The sequence below is a fragment of the Adiantum capillus-veneris genome, chromosome 4 (genome assembly GCF_014529385.1).
Source record: "Adiantum capillus-veneris isolate H3 chromosome 4, ASM1452938v2, whole genome shotgun sequence".
NCBI lineage: Eukaryota > Viridiplantae > Streptophyta > Polypodiopsida > Polypodiales > Pteridaceae > Adiantum > Adiantum capillus-veneris.
In genome coordinates, this window is record NC_140934.1 from 71,674,092 (window position 1) to 71,689,553 (window position 15,462).

The following is a 15,462-nucleotide window of genomic DNA, read 5'->3' on the forward strand; positions in this document are numbered from 1 at the left end:
CCCCCCCCCCCCCCCCCCCCCCCCCCCCCCCCCATCCCTTTCCCCTAGCTACCTCCCTTACCTTCTCACTAGGTAAGAGGCCATTAACAGGTGTAAAGTTACCTTGTCCCCCTACTTTTTTGAGGGTATAGAGTGTGTCCACCACCCTCTTCCTATTGGCTAGCCTCTAATTAACCTTAATCCCAAAGGGCCCCTAGAGGATTCATATTTTTCCTAATGGTGGAGGTGACCGTTGGTGGTTGTGAATGTTCGTGGAATAGCCTCCATGATTTGCCTGAGTCCTCACTTATAAATAGCTGATACAGATCCCGCTCTAGGTGGGATATATAAGCCCTTTTCTTTTGTCGCACTAGGCGGCGAAAGATAATCCATGACTGTCTATGTGTGGTAATGCCCATGAGCACTTCCCTCTATAACTTGATCCTCATCTCTCTACACTCCTCATCATACCAACTGTTCTGGGGCATGTTCCCAGATCGTCTGCATGTAGGCTGGCTGTGGGGGTATGCTCTTGATGCTGCATCATGGAGCGCCTCTCTCAGTATCCGAGTGAGTTCATCTAGTGGACTTCTTGGCTCTTGGGTGCATAGCTTCCTGTATATCTCATCCATATACACAGAGTCCGTCTCCCTCATGAAGGTATACCGAATGTGTATGGGAACCTCTTCTAATGGAGCTGTACTAAACCAAAACGTCAGGGTGAAGGACAAGATAGCATGATCAACTGCTACTTCAACTGGCCTAGTGCCCACCATGAAATCCTCAAAAGCACCATGGTGGGCCTATGGAATGCAAATCCAATAGGGAGCCATACTTCAATGCTTATGCTTGCCATCTTCTTCATCTTCATTACTATGCTATTATGCTATGCTAAGCAACAAGAGTGATGATATGTGAGGAACTATTTATTTGTCCTATGAATGATTCTTCTTCCTCTTCCCTACCCTCATTCCCCGCTAGCTCTCTCCACCTTCAAGGTGTTTGAGGCATTGGGACTAAGGCTTGGGATAGTTAATGCTTTTTGCAAAGTTTCTGTTATGCTCGTGAAGCACAAAGCTTTCCATCTTCATTGCATCACCTATGACACAAAGATTGTATTATACCAAGTCTCTCTTGATGGGAGAATCTATAATACAAACGTCTTTTGGAGAGGGGGACCGGCTCCAAGTAAATCCGGTCCTCAACTATGTCACGTTCTCTAATACTCTCTCTTGTAAAAGTATTATTCATGCCAAGTTAATTAAGTACTATGTTTATGTTGCTACCATCAATTAAGTTCACCCTCTATGTTCTCAAAGTAATCTCACAAAAATGCTCACTCTAATTATCTTAATTCCGCTATTCTCAAAGCTCATAGGCCATTTCCATTACATTACCCCTATGAAATTACTTAAACTCTGAAAATTTTATGTAGGTTGTGCACCGCTAAAATCTGGACTAGCAAGGCAATGCAATCACTGGAGAGAGCTCGTGCCTGCTTGAAAGAGGGCCCGACAATGACCTATGGATTATCTTCAGAGAACGTGCAAGGGGGGGTAGGGTTGAGCTAAGGGTGGCGGGAAGGAGAAGTGGGATGAGAGGGGGGGGGCGAGGGGCTAGGCTGAGGGTGGCGGGGCAGGGAGTTGGATTGAGGGTGGTGCAAGGGGGGTGAGCTGAGAGGGACATGAGGAGGCAAGGCTGAGAGAGAGAGAGAGAGAGAGAGAGAGAGAGAGAGAGAGAGAGAGAGAGGCAGTTGGAGGTTGAGGGGTTGGAAGTTGGTGGTGCAATGTGGAAGAGCAAGAGGGGTTGCAGTGGCTCAAAGGAAGGGCCACTTGCTGTCGGTGGTAGAAGCAACAATGAACCAGATCTGGTGGTAGTGAGTGGTAGGGTTGGGGGGGGGGGGGGGGGGGGGGGGGGGGGGGGAGGGGGAAGGCTCGCTTCAAATCCATCCGCTTTCAAACTTTGTGTCTATAGACTACATCTCAAACAAACTACGGCTGCAATGCTTAAAATAAAACTTCTTCTAAAAGCTTAAAGTCTTCGCACATAATTTTTCAAAATTTTACAGGATAAATTTCACACTGAACCTAGTTCAAAGCAAGATGAGACTTGGACCCATGGATTCCCAGAATGAACGATACATGGCAGCTCATACCAATCACCATCAACGCACAATGTGTTTTAACAGGAGTTGGAATAGAAATTGGCGACAGATTCTATGATTCCTGTAAGAAGATGGTAGCATGGCAGCTCATACCAACCAATCACCATCAATGCACAATGTGTTTTGAATCAAAATTGGAGACAAATTCTATGATTCCTGCAAGAAGTGGAGGTATCTATGCTGAGTCTGTTCTTTTTAACCTCAGCTCTAGGAGTAAAAGCTTGATATTTGACGAGTCTTTATTATTGCCTGCTCTCTTCTTTTTATATGGGTCCATATGAAAGTTGAAGAGCTCAAGTTGTCTTTTCAAGAGAATTCGTGTATTTGTAGATTTTCCAGATAAAGATAAACACTCCTTAACAAATGATGTCACTCTTGATAAGATGTTTTTTGGAAATGACCAGTGAGATTGCAAATGTGTATGCGATTGAATTTGATGGCCAGTGTTGCCCTCAGGTGGTAGTGGTATGAGATTACAAATGTCAAAGAGGCAGAATGGACCTTAGGTTTTAGGACTTTCTGACTCAATTGGCATGGAACCTTCATTTTTGTGACACTAAGGCTCTCCAAGGAAGGGCTATGGATAAGAAGTACTATTTGTATGTGAAGATGCAACTAGAGAGTCTCTCTTGAATAATAGGCAGAAAGACATCCTTGCCATCTGGTAAGTCTCCTGTCAGTTGTGCCATGGCCAAGTACGGTGAAATCAGTACAAGTGCGTTTCGTGAGTGCAGTGAGACATCCTTGTGGCCCTATTTGAACTTTTTCTGCCTAATGCTCAATGCGCATGTATTGAGGCACATAATGTTTCCGGTGGATCTTTAATCGTTTATTTTTGTTTGCTACCCAAACTCATAACCTTGTCTGGCCTTCCTATTGAGTCATACTTTCTTTATGAATGCAGACTTCAAGCACTTGATTGTTGACTTCAGAAGAATATCAGATGGATAAGAACTGCAAACAACCGGTGTATTATTTATCCGCAGAAACTCATCCGAAAACAATCGATGTATTATTTATCCTCAAAAATACTGCGAACAATCGATGTATTATTTATCCTCAAAAACTCAAAAATGTGTACGTATAATTTACACACTTGATAACAAAAATATGATACATAGATGGTTCTGGATCAAATATAATATAGATGGGGTGCTACTAAGCTCTGCAATCACAGCAGAGAGGACAATATAAAAAGTACTTTCTAAGTAGCCTAACGTGGTTGCTGGTTGAATAGAGTTTACAAAATGTCTCTCAATCTGTATTTATTTTCTTTGTTACTATGCAGGTGTGAATATTTGAAGTAGCACACCAATGATTGTGATTTAGGAATAAGTAAAAAGAGCCTGTCGTGGCCATGAGTAACCTCGGCAGATTACTGCACCATTGTTAGAGACGGCTCCATCCTGAGTTGCTCGTTTAGGTTGGAGCCAGTACTGTTGAAGTGTGAAGCCAGCATCAGAAACATTGGGCGAGGCAACAGTATACAGAGGCCATTGCAACTTTTTCCACAGTTCCTTAGCTTGGTTAATGAGAAAAATACAAGTTTCAATGTCACCTACGTTGCCATTGCAAACAACCCTTCTTGTGCGCGTCTCAAGCACTGCAGGTAGGCTATGGAGGCAGGCAGCCAGCACCTCCACCGTGAGGTAATGTATGTGCTCTATCAGGCAGGTACCTCCCTCATTCAGTGCATTCTCCCTTGCTGCCATCTCTACATCCATACACCATCTTCGCAAGTTCTGACAGACAGTGTATGTCGTGTAAGCAATAATTGCTTCCATTGTCCATGAAAACACATGGCTGTGTTTCTGTAATTTCCTTGTTGCAGTCTCCGAGTCCATATCCATAATGTTGGCAGGGCTGATCACTTGGACACCACACCTAGAAGCTTTCTGCTGCCAGGACCTGGGTGGTCATACCAGTTCGAGTTTGCAAAACCCATATAACAAGATTATTGACCAGACAGTTTCTATCATGTACTCAGAGATACAATGACTTGTGGTGCAGCTTTTTGTACCTTCTCTTGTTCAGCAAGGATGACCACAACGATGTGGAGGCTTTCAAGTATGTCTCTTTAGAACAGACAGTGGGTGCATGCATCTCATCCACCACTGCGACCATTTGTATTGCTTGCCCATATGCTTCCATCATTTCCATACTCCTTTTGGATGTTCCAAACAATTCCACCTCTACTATGCCCGATACATTAAGAAGTGAAAGAATCGTGAGACTCCAGCCGTACTGATCCCCATAGTTCTGCACATGCAACATAGTCACATCTAGGGATCCTTTTTTATCTAAAACCTCGTAGACAATGTTGTTTTTAACATAACATGCTTGATTGGACAACTTCAAGATAGTCTCCAAGGCCTAGTTAGGTTTGCTTTTGGCTTTCTTGATGCATCTCTGAATTGCCATTCTTGCAGACCCTTCAAACAATTTCTGGACAATGTGTGGGTCCTCCCCTGGTACGTGTATAACTCCTGCAGTTAGATCTACTTGAAGTGATTCCGCACTCACTGGCATTTGCGTCATCGTGGAGCATCCCATGACTTTAGAATAAATCATCAGAAAAAGGGCTTTAAGTGGGAACAAGATCGGCCAGTAAATGAGCACAAGCAGTGGGGATGCGAAGTAACAAGGTAGGCACAGTATGTGCTAGCATTGTACAGGTCAACATAAATCCATAGAGGGGACAACTAAACAAGAGTAGAATGATGAAATATAAGCTACAATTCACAAGGAACTTTCGACCTTTCTCTACATAGCAAAAAAAATAAATTCTCTATGTTTTTTTAGTACTTTCGATATACGTACCTAATAAAAGTCCAAACTAGAGAACATGAAACATTCTCTATGTAGTGATTCAAGCATAGAATCTCATTCTACATATACAAAATTATCTATATAGGTAATTTGAACACCTAATTGCTCTTTCATCTATATGTATAATCCCTAATATCTATATGGAGAAAATCTCTAACTCTTTGTAATTAAAATTGACCATAATTAAAGCAACAACTATACTTAAATATCACATCACAAATAATGTAGACAAAACGCATAGAAGACAAATTTTGAGAGCTCACCACATTACAATGTTTTAAAATTATTAAACATAGTCCCACTTTAAAAGACCATAATAACTTCCTAAAGTCAAAATCACAAGTTTTTGCCATGAAATATGCTTCTAACAAAGAAGTTCAATATCATTGGCACTCAAAGGTAAGTAGCCATGAATGACTATCTTCTTCATATTGATTAGCCAACTTGTAACTTGCTTTACCATCAAGTGGCTATCTGGATTTTTCAAATCCTTAGTATAAGCCTTGAAAGTAATCTCCTCTTTCTTCAAATTCAGATACGCCTTTCAAAGCAAAAAATACATCTCATTGACTGTTCTCTTCTTAGTGTACACTAATAAGATAGTCTCCATATCCTCTACGACGTTAAAAATCAAAGCAATATTCTTTTCCAAGATTATAAAAAGTTAATAAAAGAGAAGAACACTTACCTTTCTCTTTCTGCCACTCTTACGTTGACAACATGGCTCCTAATGAAAGTGATAGCAAAACCATATTATGTTGTAAACTAAAAACTTTAAAAACCAAAACATTCAATAACAAAAAGAAGTATGAAAGGAGAATTACATCTAGAACTTTTGATGAAGAAGTCTCAACGTATGTATCAAGATATTTGTTTGCTAGGACTCTTTTTTATTGTCCTCTGTGTAATAGCTATATGTACGACATTGGAAGAAGCTCATCATTAAACATAGCACCATCCTAAATTTTAATATAACAGTACTTTAACAAAATCCAATTATGTATTCAAATTATATAAAATCTTTATGACATATCTCATCTTGGTACTCTTTAATCCCATCAATGTTATTAATTTCCATTAAAAACTTATCAGCCTACAAATAGAACAAATTTAACTTTCACGAAGAAGCATGTTATGTTAGAAAGAGATAATAAAAAGTAAATTATGAAATATTTACCTCTGACATACTATCAAAGCATATAAAATCTCCTTTGACTAATACACTTTGGTTGAAATAGTAAAATCATGTGTTATATATACTATATATACATCTATATTCAAAAGACTGATACTACAAAAATTTACCTCGAAGCTATCAATCATTTTCTCTTTCTCATCACTAGCATTTGAGACAACATTAATAGAAGGCTGTAAAAGATAACAATAAAAAAAAGATAAATTTCAAGTGATTATTTAATAATAAGTTACTATTGTAAGAATATTCAATACCTCAAGTGAAATTGTAGGGTCGATGTTTTCCTCATTGGACTCACTTTTGCTTTCACTTTTCACAAACATCTCCTATTTAAGGTCATAAATAAAATAATTAAAGAATATTTTTTAAAATATACAAAGTAAATTAAGCAAGTAAAAACAAGGATAACGTTAGATACCTTTAACTTTTTGTACTTAAGCTTTGCTTGTTTTGAGGTCACAACCCATTTGTAGATGTCCCCCACATGCCATTTGTATTCAGCTCCTTCCCAAGAAAGCACCACAAATTTATCATAGTTATCGCGAATAATTTGTATAATCTCATCTTTGCCTTTTGTGTTGTGACGTAAGTCGGCCGGCATAGAGAAATTACGAAACCATCGACGAACAGTGCGATAGCTATCAAGCATAATTGCATGATGCTCTTTATGCATTTTTTCTAATAGCTCTTTCCCATAGAGCTTATTAGGAACCTTATCCTTCCCCTTTGGTGGACAAAATATATTTTCATAAGAGGGTGCCCTAACTTTTTCTTTACTAGAGGATGAAGAAATCCATACACCTATAAATAGCATTCACAAAGATTAGTTCTAATAAAGTCAACCACTTTTGAATCATATATTTGATGCTAATAATCAAAGTATGTTACCATTTTCATTTGGCAAAGAATCTTTGTTTTCTGAGGCAACTACTCAAGAGGATCCACTTTGTATTTCTACGCATATTAATGCTAATTAGAAACTTATTAAACACCTTTGCAACCACTAGAGTAACGTGCTATTGAACAAACATACACTAGTACCTTGCTTGGTCTGAGTTGCAGCTTTAGCCTTTTTAATCATGGCCTCTAGAGATTCTACCAAGTCCGGGTTGTTTACCATAGCTTCAATGTCTTTTGATTGGATCCCAACCATTTATACACTAAACACAAAATAAACCACATTAATATTATTGCTTTTAAAAATAATCAAATTACTCTCCCCTAAGAAAATATTTACTAACTATGTTTAGATTCAAGTGTTAACTTTTATTGTATAGTCATGATTGCCACATAACAGGAACCTCCTTTATAAAACCTCCAGCAAAAATATTTCTTCTTTTTAGAACTATCCAGCTCTTGTTACTACTCTCGCACATCCACCAAGTCCTCTACTCTTCATCTTCTTTCACAACTTTCCATCGTTAATTTCTCTCCATATTCAGTCTCAATCTCTTTGATCCATGCAACTTTCACTTGCATGAGAGAATGATCCACAGCCCTTACAACGGCATACTGTAACGTGCTAAAAGAACACAAAGGGTTTAGGGTTGGTTTCATTAGGATAATGTCATTCTTCTGAATCCAAGGTGGAATACTTCCAACACAATCAGGCTCAACTAGTCGTGGTCTTAGCTGTAAGTCTTTAGTTTCATATGCAATTATATTGTTTCCACAATAAAAATCTATAAACTTGTGTAGCAAAGAATCGATGGGTCTTATGAAATCCCAAGTATAGGGCATAACTCTTTGTTGAAGAAGACTCATTCCTGTAGTACTATCAATTTGTAAGATGTCATGCCCTTGAATAGATGAAATCCTCTGGCGATAATAGTTTTCTCCAAAGAATATTCTCAAGTTGCCATTATGCTAAATTGAGAAGAAGTGGTTGATGCAAGCCTTCCAATGTCCCACATTATTGGTTGGTTTATTCCCTTCATCACACGAGACCACTACATTATCTCCAACCTTGTAAAGTTCTCCTTTGAAGAAGACCTTGTTATAAACCCCAACTTTTGTTGCATCTTTATTTAAATACTCAACACAAAATCTTTTCTCCTCTAGAGTTGCATCTTGGTAAGATCTTTTCTTCCCACCAATGACAATCCCCTTTTGTCCAAGCACTTGTGTACATGGGGAGTCCACATTGAGCCTTGTGGCCAGGCCCCACAAAGTTTTGGCTTTCTCTATTGAAGAGACTTTCAGAATCCCACATCCATGCCACTCCGGACAATGTAACTAATTGTCATTGTCAACTAAGTAGCCTTCTGGGGGGACCAAAGAATTATGAAAAGCTTTAAAGATCCTTTGTGTTAGCAGAAGTCTATCTCTATCTATTTGAACATTTGAGAAAACTCTAGTGAAGAGTAACCTTCGATGGTAGTTCACCAAAGAAAGCTCATCCTCCTTGTGATTTGTCTTCACACGAACACAAATAAACACCATGCGCTCATATAAATAGCACCATATTACATCATGATTGCCGTGACGCAGAATGTCATCAATAATTTCACCAAACCCTGACCAAACAGATAGAAGATCAAAATAAGCTTTGATTTCTAAAATAAATTCAAATTATTTATAAGAGAATATGCCTAACCTGCAACGTGCTCCAGTGGAGCTGAGTTCGAACCAAAAATCTCTTCTGTTCTAACTCTCCATGATGCAAGGAGTTTGCATGTCAAACTTATATCTTCCAGAGACCATCCATTATCTCTAGTGAAGTTGAAAAATGCATGGGAAATTTCTATGACAAGAAGACCTAAATCAAAGAGATCTTTGGGTACTCCCCTCACTTCACATAGCACATATGGTAAGCACCATTGAATAAACTTCTGATTCTCCTCTGCCTTGTAGCTCTCATGATACTTGCTAGGAAATCTAGGCCAACGACCATAGCAAATGTGAGTAGGGACAAATTTACTCACTCTTTCAGTGACATCATCAACCATCTTTTTCACATCATTACTTAGGGATGTCATGAGAGCACCAATATATTTTGAGAACATGTTTAATGAAAATATATGCATACAATCAAAAACTAGGTCAAGATGTGGATTAAACCCATTTAGGTCATAAAATCTCCACAATGGAGACACTCTAGAAAGACCACATTCCTTGAGTATGGCTTCACGTTGGCCCTCTGAGAAGGCCCTTTTGGAGGCTAAGATAGCAGTAGTGGAATCCTCTATCTGACGCTTTGCAGGAGGATATCTGAATTGATACCTGCTGTTGTCATAAACGTATCTTCCACATCCTTCACTATCCAAACGAGCACCTGCCTTGCATCTACGACAAAAGGATTGCCCTCCTTCTTTAAAGCAGCCGATCTTGCATTGGGCAGGGTGATCTCCGATCACCATCATCAACATAGCTCGAGCTGTGAACCTTTGTGAAGAGGACATAGGGGACAACATTGGGATCAAATCAAGAGGGTAATTGAACTCTATCTCTATTCCATCAACAAAAAACCTCTCCAAGTCCTCCATTAAAGGCCTCAAAAAAACATGAAACAACTTTGATAAACTCCCAATTATCTTCTTGCAGCTAAAGGGTATAAAAACCACTGGCAAACCTCCTACCTCTAATTTTTTCCCACCATTAAGAATCTTTATCTCCAATACTCCACAATTCTTTTGAGTAGTTCGAGATGTTTGAAAACCATCCCACTGCAAAAGAAATGGAAAGTTTCGTGGATCACCCTACAAGTTTTAAGAAATAAACGTATAAGTCTTATCAAATAACACCTATGCACAAAGAAGAATGGATTGAAGAATACCTTGCATACGTGTTTGCGGCTACAAAATGATTTCCGACAAGATTTGCACAATATCTTGTACATCTCCTCCCCATTTATCCATGTCTTTTCAATCTCATTCTCTAGGCTTGGCAAAGCTCAAATGGCATGTTGGCAATCAGCATTGGGACAAATAATAGGCAACTCAAAGTGAGCATTTGGATTCCAAAATGTATTCACTTATTTACATTTTGCACCATCCCAAAACTCATCTATATTAGTCACTATGGTTGCATTGCCATCTGCTAACCACCTGTTCTTGTTCCCTACACATCTCAAGAAAGTCATGACAGATGGTTTGGCTTTTGAAGAGGCATCTCAATTGTTCACCGATTGAAATGTAATCAAAACACAACATTTCTTTTCGAGGAATATTGCACACTGTGCATTTCTCAGAGCAATCTATGCAATCTATTTTTAGTTTTTTTTTGCCATGATGAGACGCATTGCATGTGCATCGAACAACATTTCCATTATAGTTGTCCTCCAAACTGGGATAGTACAACATAGGAATATGCATATTGTTAAGAGATCCTTGACGTACTCTATATCTGTTTGCCTCTACCATCCCAAGACCCGAGAACATTGTGTTGAGCTAATCCCAACAAGATGGCACATAAATGTCACCAAGGGATCCATCCCAAGTAGATGGTACTTGGATTAAAAGTTTGCTTAGGCTAACCTCTCCTTCACATGAGTCATGACTACCAACTTGAGAGCCTCCCATGTCCGCAAAAAGAATTATGAGCATGCTATCTTGGAAAGCTATAGAAGCCTGATGCTCATCCCAAAGGGTTTGTAGCTCAACTATCTTGTCTAGTATCTGGTCGTACAAAGACACCTCCTCTTGTGTTTCCTCAACTCCAATTTTATTATTGCCATTAGGAAAATGGCACGCGTTTTTGTCTGAATCATTTATTGTTTCTTCAAGGGATGCAACATTACTTTCAAAGGGGTCAGGTGATGGTGACAACTCTTGGTCCACAGGAGAAGGATTTGATGGTTCGTCAAAATTTACGTTCCGCATTTGACCATGCATGCTACTCCAATAAGCGTCATATCTTTGACTAGCCTTGCAATGTCTAGTATAAGTTGCACGACTCACCATCCTGCCCCCATTACAATAAGCCCTACAATTACACCACAATTGTCTCGATGTGACTGACTCCAAATCCCTCTCCTGAGCAGGCAAGTCACAGGATACTGATCGGTTAGAAGAAATGCTGGAAGCTAATTGTGCTCTTGGCATTGAGGTATGTATATTGCCTGAAACTGACCTTCGCATCGAAGGATGTATGTTGCCTCGAGCATCTTGTTGAAGGTGAGCATGATAGGTACTCTTTCCTAAGTCTACAAAACCTTCTGCTATATGTCGACACTTGTAATTACAAGTGCACCTAAATGTCTTAGATGAAGAGGCCATGCTGACCTGTGCGAGACAGAATTACAGAGCTTAGAAGTGGAACTATTTGATTACCTTAGGTGTGCATGCGTGGATATTTGAGAGTCCTAGGCTTGGAAGCAATGCTTATGTGTATGAAATTTAAGTTACAAGTCATGGTGTAATAGATAGTTGGAGTCTCAAAGACCACAATTATATGTGATTCAAGAACAAAAGGGTCGGTGTGCTACGTTACTAGATACTTTACATCGCATGGAGGAAATTGACAAACTTTAATAAGAGGGTTACATATTATTCCAAAAAGCGTAACAAAAAGTTCTCCTCATTTTTAGCATGAATGATGAGTACATTCATTGAAGACATAATTTCTTGCGAGGAATAAGGCTTTTAATCACATCAAGCCCTTTACCTAAAATCCTAGAAGACATAAGATTTACATCATGATAAACTAATTTGTAGAAGTCAACGGGATATAATACTTCTTTTATAAGAACTATAGCCATATTCACTGACAACCATCGGCTGTCATCTACAACTATTCTCAAAATGTGTATCGGAGGTTTCTCCTTTCCAAACACATAGAACTGTCTCTTGGCCCAAACAATCATTCCTTTGTGTCGTTTAGCTAACTCAGCGACAAGCTCAACTACGATTTCTTGTCCAGCCATGACCTATACATGCATGTTTGAGAGTAAGCATCAAATATTTAACACTTTCATTCTAAATGAGTATGTGGTTATAGATGTAACATTTAGTCATGCCTTTGAACTTGTTTTTGGAAGTGGCATGAAGAGAATCATGTAAGATAGAAGAGTGAATGTGCAAATGTGGGGCCTACGTCCAATTACGTGCTTTCATCACACAGAACTCAAGCATAAAGTGTAAGGCTTGTAGTACAAATGCTATATGTTTGCTATTAGAGACCTACTAGAGACCAATCAAGCAAGGATGCCCCCTTGCCCCTATTCTCTTTGCTATTAGGTCTCTACCCCCAACTTAAGTACAAATGAGTGCAACGCAGGCTGCGCGCTGGGTTCGAGCTCCGATTGAAGTTGCTTCATACGTGCGTTGCGCGTACAAATTCCAAATCCACCTTTTATAATGACACAAAATTTTCATGAGTATCGGATGAATATAATATGAATAGAGCCATAGGAAGCACTAGTTGGATTAGGGCACATTCGCACACATGGCTGGAGGGGGTAAAGATGCCCTGAGCCCTTTGGAGGTTTTTGCCCCCTTTGAAACCAAAAGATCAATCAAGCAAGGATGCCCCCTTGCCCCTCTTCTCTTTGCTATTTGTACTTAAGTTGGGTGTGCTCTCTATGCTAGCAAGAAACAATCCATGCTATATGTTTGCACCCTATGGCACCAAGGAAACAAGGTGTCCTCCCTGATAGTAAGAAACCCTCTATGCCCTAAGTTTACACCCCATTTGACTATGTTGACACCCTATGGCCCTGGGGCCATAGGGTGCTCCCTAGGGCCACAAGGTGCCCTTCAACCTAGGAAGAGACCCTTTATGCCCTAAATTGGTACTCTTTGGCCTCAGGATCATAGGGTACCTTCTATGCTAGTAGGATACATTATATGGTCTAGGTTTCCACTCTATTGCGTAGGGCTAAAAGGTTTTCTCTATGAAGAAACCATGTATACTATATGTTGGTTGTGTATGGACCTATGGATAGAAGGAAACCCTAGTGCTATAGGGTGTCCTCTATGCTACTATCATATGGCCCAAGGGTCAGATAGTGACCAAGGTATCATGTTTGTCCCAAGGGTAACAAGGTGCTAATAAAAAGCCCTCTATGCTTTATGTTGGCACCCTATGGCCCCAAGGCCATAGGGAGATCTTTATGCCAGTAAAATTCCCTCTATGCACTATGTTTACGTGTATACTCATAAGAAGCCATTTATGCACTATGTTGGCATCTTATGACCTTAGATCCATAAGATGTCCTCTATGGTAAAAGAAAAATTATACATGGGATATGATGGCATCCTATGGTCCTAGGGCCATAGGGTGTCCTCTATGCTAGCAAAATGTGTAAGTTAATACTCCAAAATTGAAAGAGCTTTTCAGAAAAAAAAAAAACCTTCTACTTCCATTGTGGTGTCATGCAATCCAATTCCCAACTCTTGGGCTACTAGAATATTTTCATTATATTCTTCTTCTTCCCTTGCACATGTTCTGGAACTTTCACTGTCTTCTTCCATTGAATTACTCTTTAAATTTATCTCCAGTCGTTGTAGAAGTTGACCTTCAAAGACTTGTAGATTCTTGTCATCTTCGTCAGAAACTCTTTGGTTGACATGGAGATCGATAGAATCTTTCTCAGTAGGGTCAATGGCATTAGCATCCTCTGTACCAACAATCTCGAGTAAAACTTTGTCAGCCGCAATATCTTGTTGAAGGACTGTAAGTTTAAAGAACACCTAATTTTAGATTCCAAAGTATCTACATTTTGCTAACTCTTTTTTTTTTAACTCTTAGAAAAAACTAATCGCAAATAGCAAATTTACTAACTGACAACACATCTACAATGAATTTATTTTTATGCTCCTTATTGTCTAGAGATTCCTAATCTTTATCTAGCTACATTAGTTCTTTGTCCATGATGGTGGCGCCTAGAAGTATACTTGGAGAAACATTTTTGCGTTTAAGCTCTAGAGCAGAAGTCTCATTTTCTATTGCCATGATCTTCTTGCATTGAATGATTTCCTTGACTAAGTTTCTTATGGCCTTCAGGCCATACGGTTCTTCTTGTAGATATCTTTATGACTTTAAGATAATCCAAAATATGTCTATTTATGGCCTCAAGGCCATAGGGTTAGGATTGTTGAGAGGTCTCAACATATATATAGATATATGGCTTCAAAGCCATATGGTACTTTATTTATGTATCACCCTATGGCCCTAAGGCCATGGGTTGTCATAGGGCCACAAGATGCCCTCTATGAGCACTAGTAAGAAACCAAATATGCTATATGTTGGCACCCTATGACCCAAGGGCCACAAGGTCTACCTCATGCTAGTAAGAAACCCTTTATGCTACATGTTGTCACTCTATGGCCTTTGGGCCATAGGGTGCCCTCTGTGCTAGTAACAAATCCTCTATGCTCTATGTTTGCACCCTATGGACCTAGGGCCACAAGGTACCCTGTATGATAGTAAGAAATCATTTATTCTCTATGTTTGCACCCTATGGACCTAGGGCCACAAGGTAGCCTCTATGCTAGTAAGAAATCCTCTATGCTCAATATTGAAACCCTATGGCCCCAAGGCCATAGGATGTCCTCTATGCTAGTAAGAAAAACCCTCTACGCTCTATGTTGGCACCCTATGCATATTTGAGGGCCACAAGGTACCCTTTATAATGCTACTAAGAAACCTTGTCTACATTGGCAACCTACAGCCCTCGGGCCATAGGGTGCATCAAATGGCTCCTAGGCCACATGGTGCCCTCTATGCTAGAAAGGAAACCTCTGCGCTCTACATTGACACTCTATGGCCCCAAGGCCATAGGGTGCCCCTTACGCCTAGTATGAAACCATTGAAACTCTATATTAGAATCTAAAGACCGTATGCCACAAGGTGAGCTCTATGTTAGTAAGAAACCATCTAAACTCTATGTTGGTAGCCTATGGCCCAAAGGCCATAGGATAGCCAAGGAACCCTTTAGGAGCATTCCCCACAAAGAACACCTTATGGACCTATGGTGATTTAGTGGCCTAGCTTCCCTTGTTAAGACTCTTTCATTTTTGTATCATATGGCCCTAGGGAAATAAGCTATCCTCTATGCTATCAAAAAACCATTTATGCTCTTTGTTGGAATCATATGGCCCCAAGGCCATAGGGTGCTCTCTATGCTAGCAACAAAACCCTCCATGCTATATGTTTGCACCCTATGGCACCAAGGGCACAGGGTGTCCTCCCTGATAGTAAGAAACCCTCTATTCTCTAAGTTTACACCCCATTTGACTATGTTGACACCCTACGGCCCTGGGGCCATAGGGTGCTCCCTAGGGCCACAAGGTGCCCTTCAACTTAGGAAGAGACCCTTTATGCCCTAAATTGGTACTCTTTGGCCTCAGGGTCA

The 15,462-nt window shown here is 39.8% G+C and overlaps 3 pseudogenes; all 3 read right to left on the reverse strand.

The window, feature by feature from the left end:
- Positions 1 to 3,195: 3,195 nt before the first annotated feature.
- The window catches only part of LOC147459393 (uncharacterized), a 28,272-nt pseudogene continuing 16,005 nt past the window's right edge, over positions 3,196 to 15,462 (reverse strand).
- Positions 5,337 to 6,295, reverse strand: LOC147459394 (uncharacterized; annotated as a pseudogene).
- LOC147459395 (uncharacterized) lies at positions 6,423 to 9,580 on the reverse strand (annotated as a pseudogene).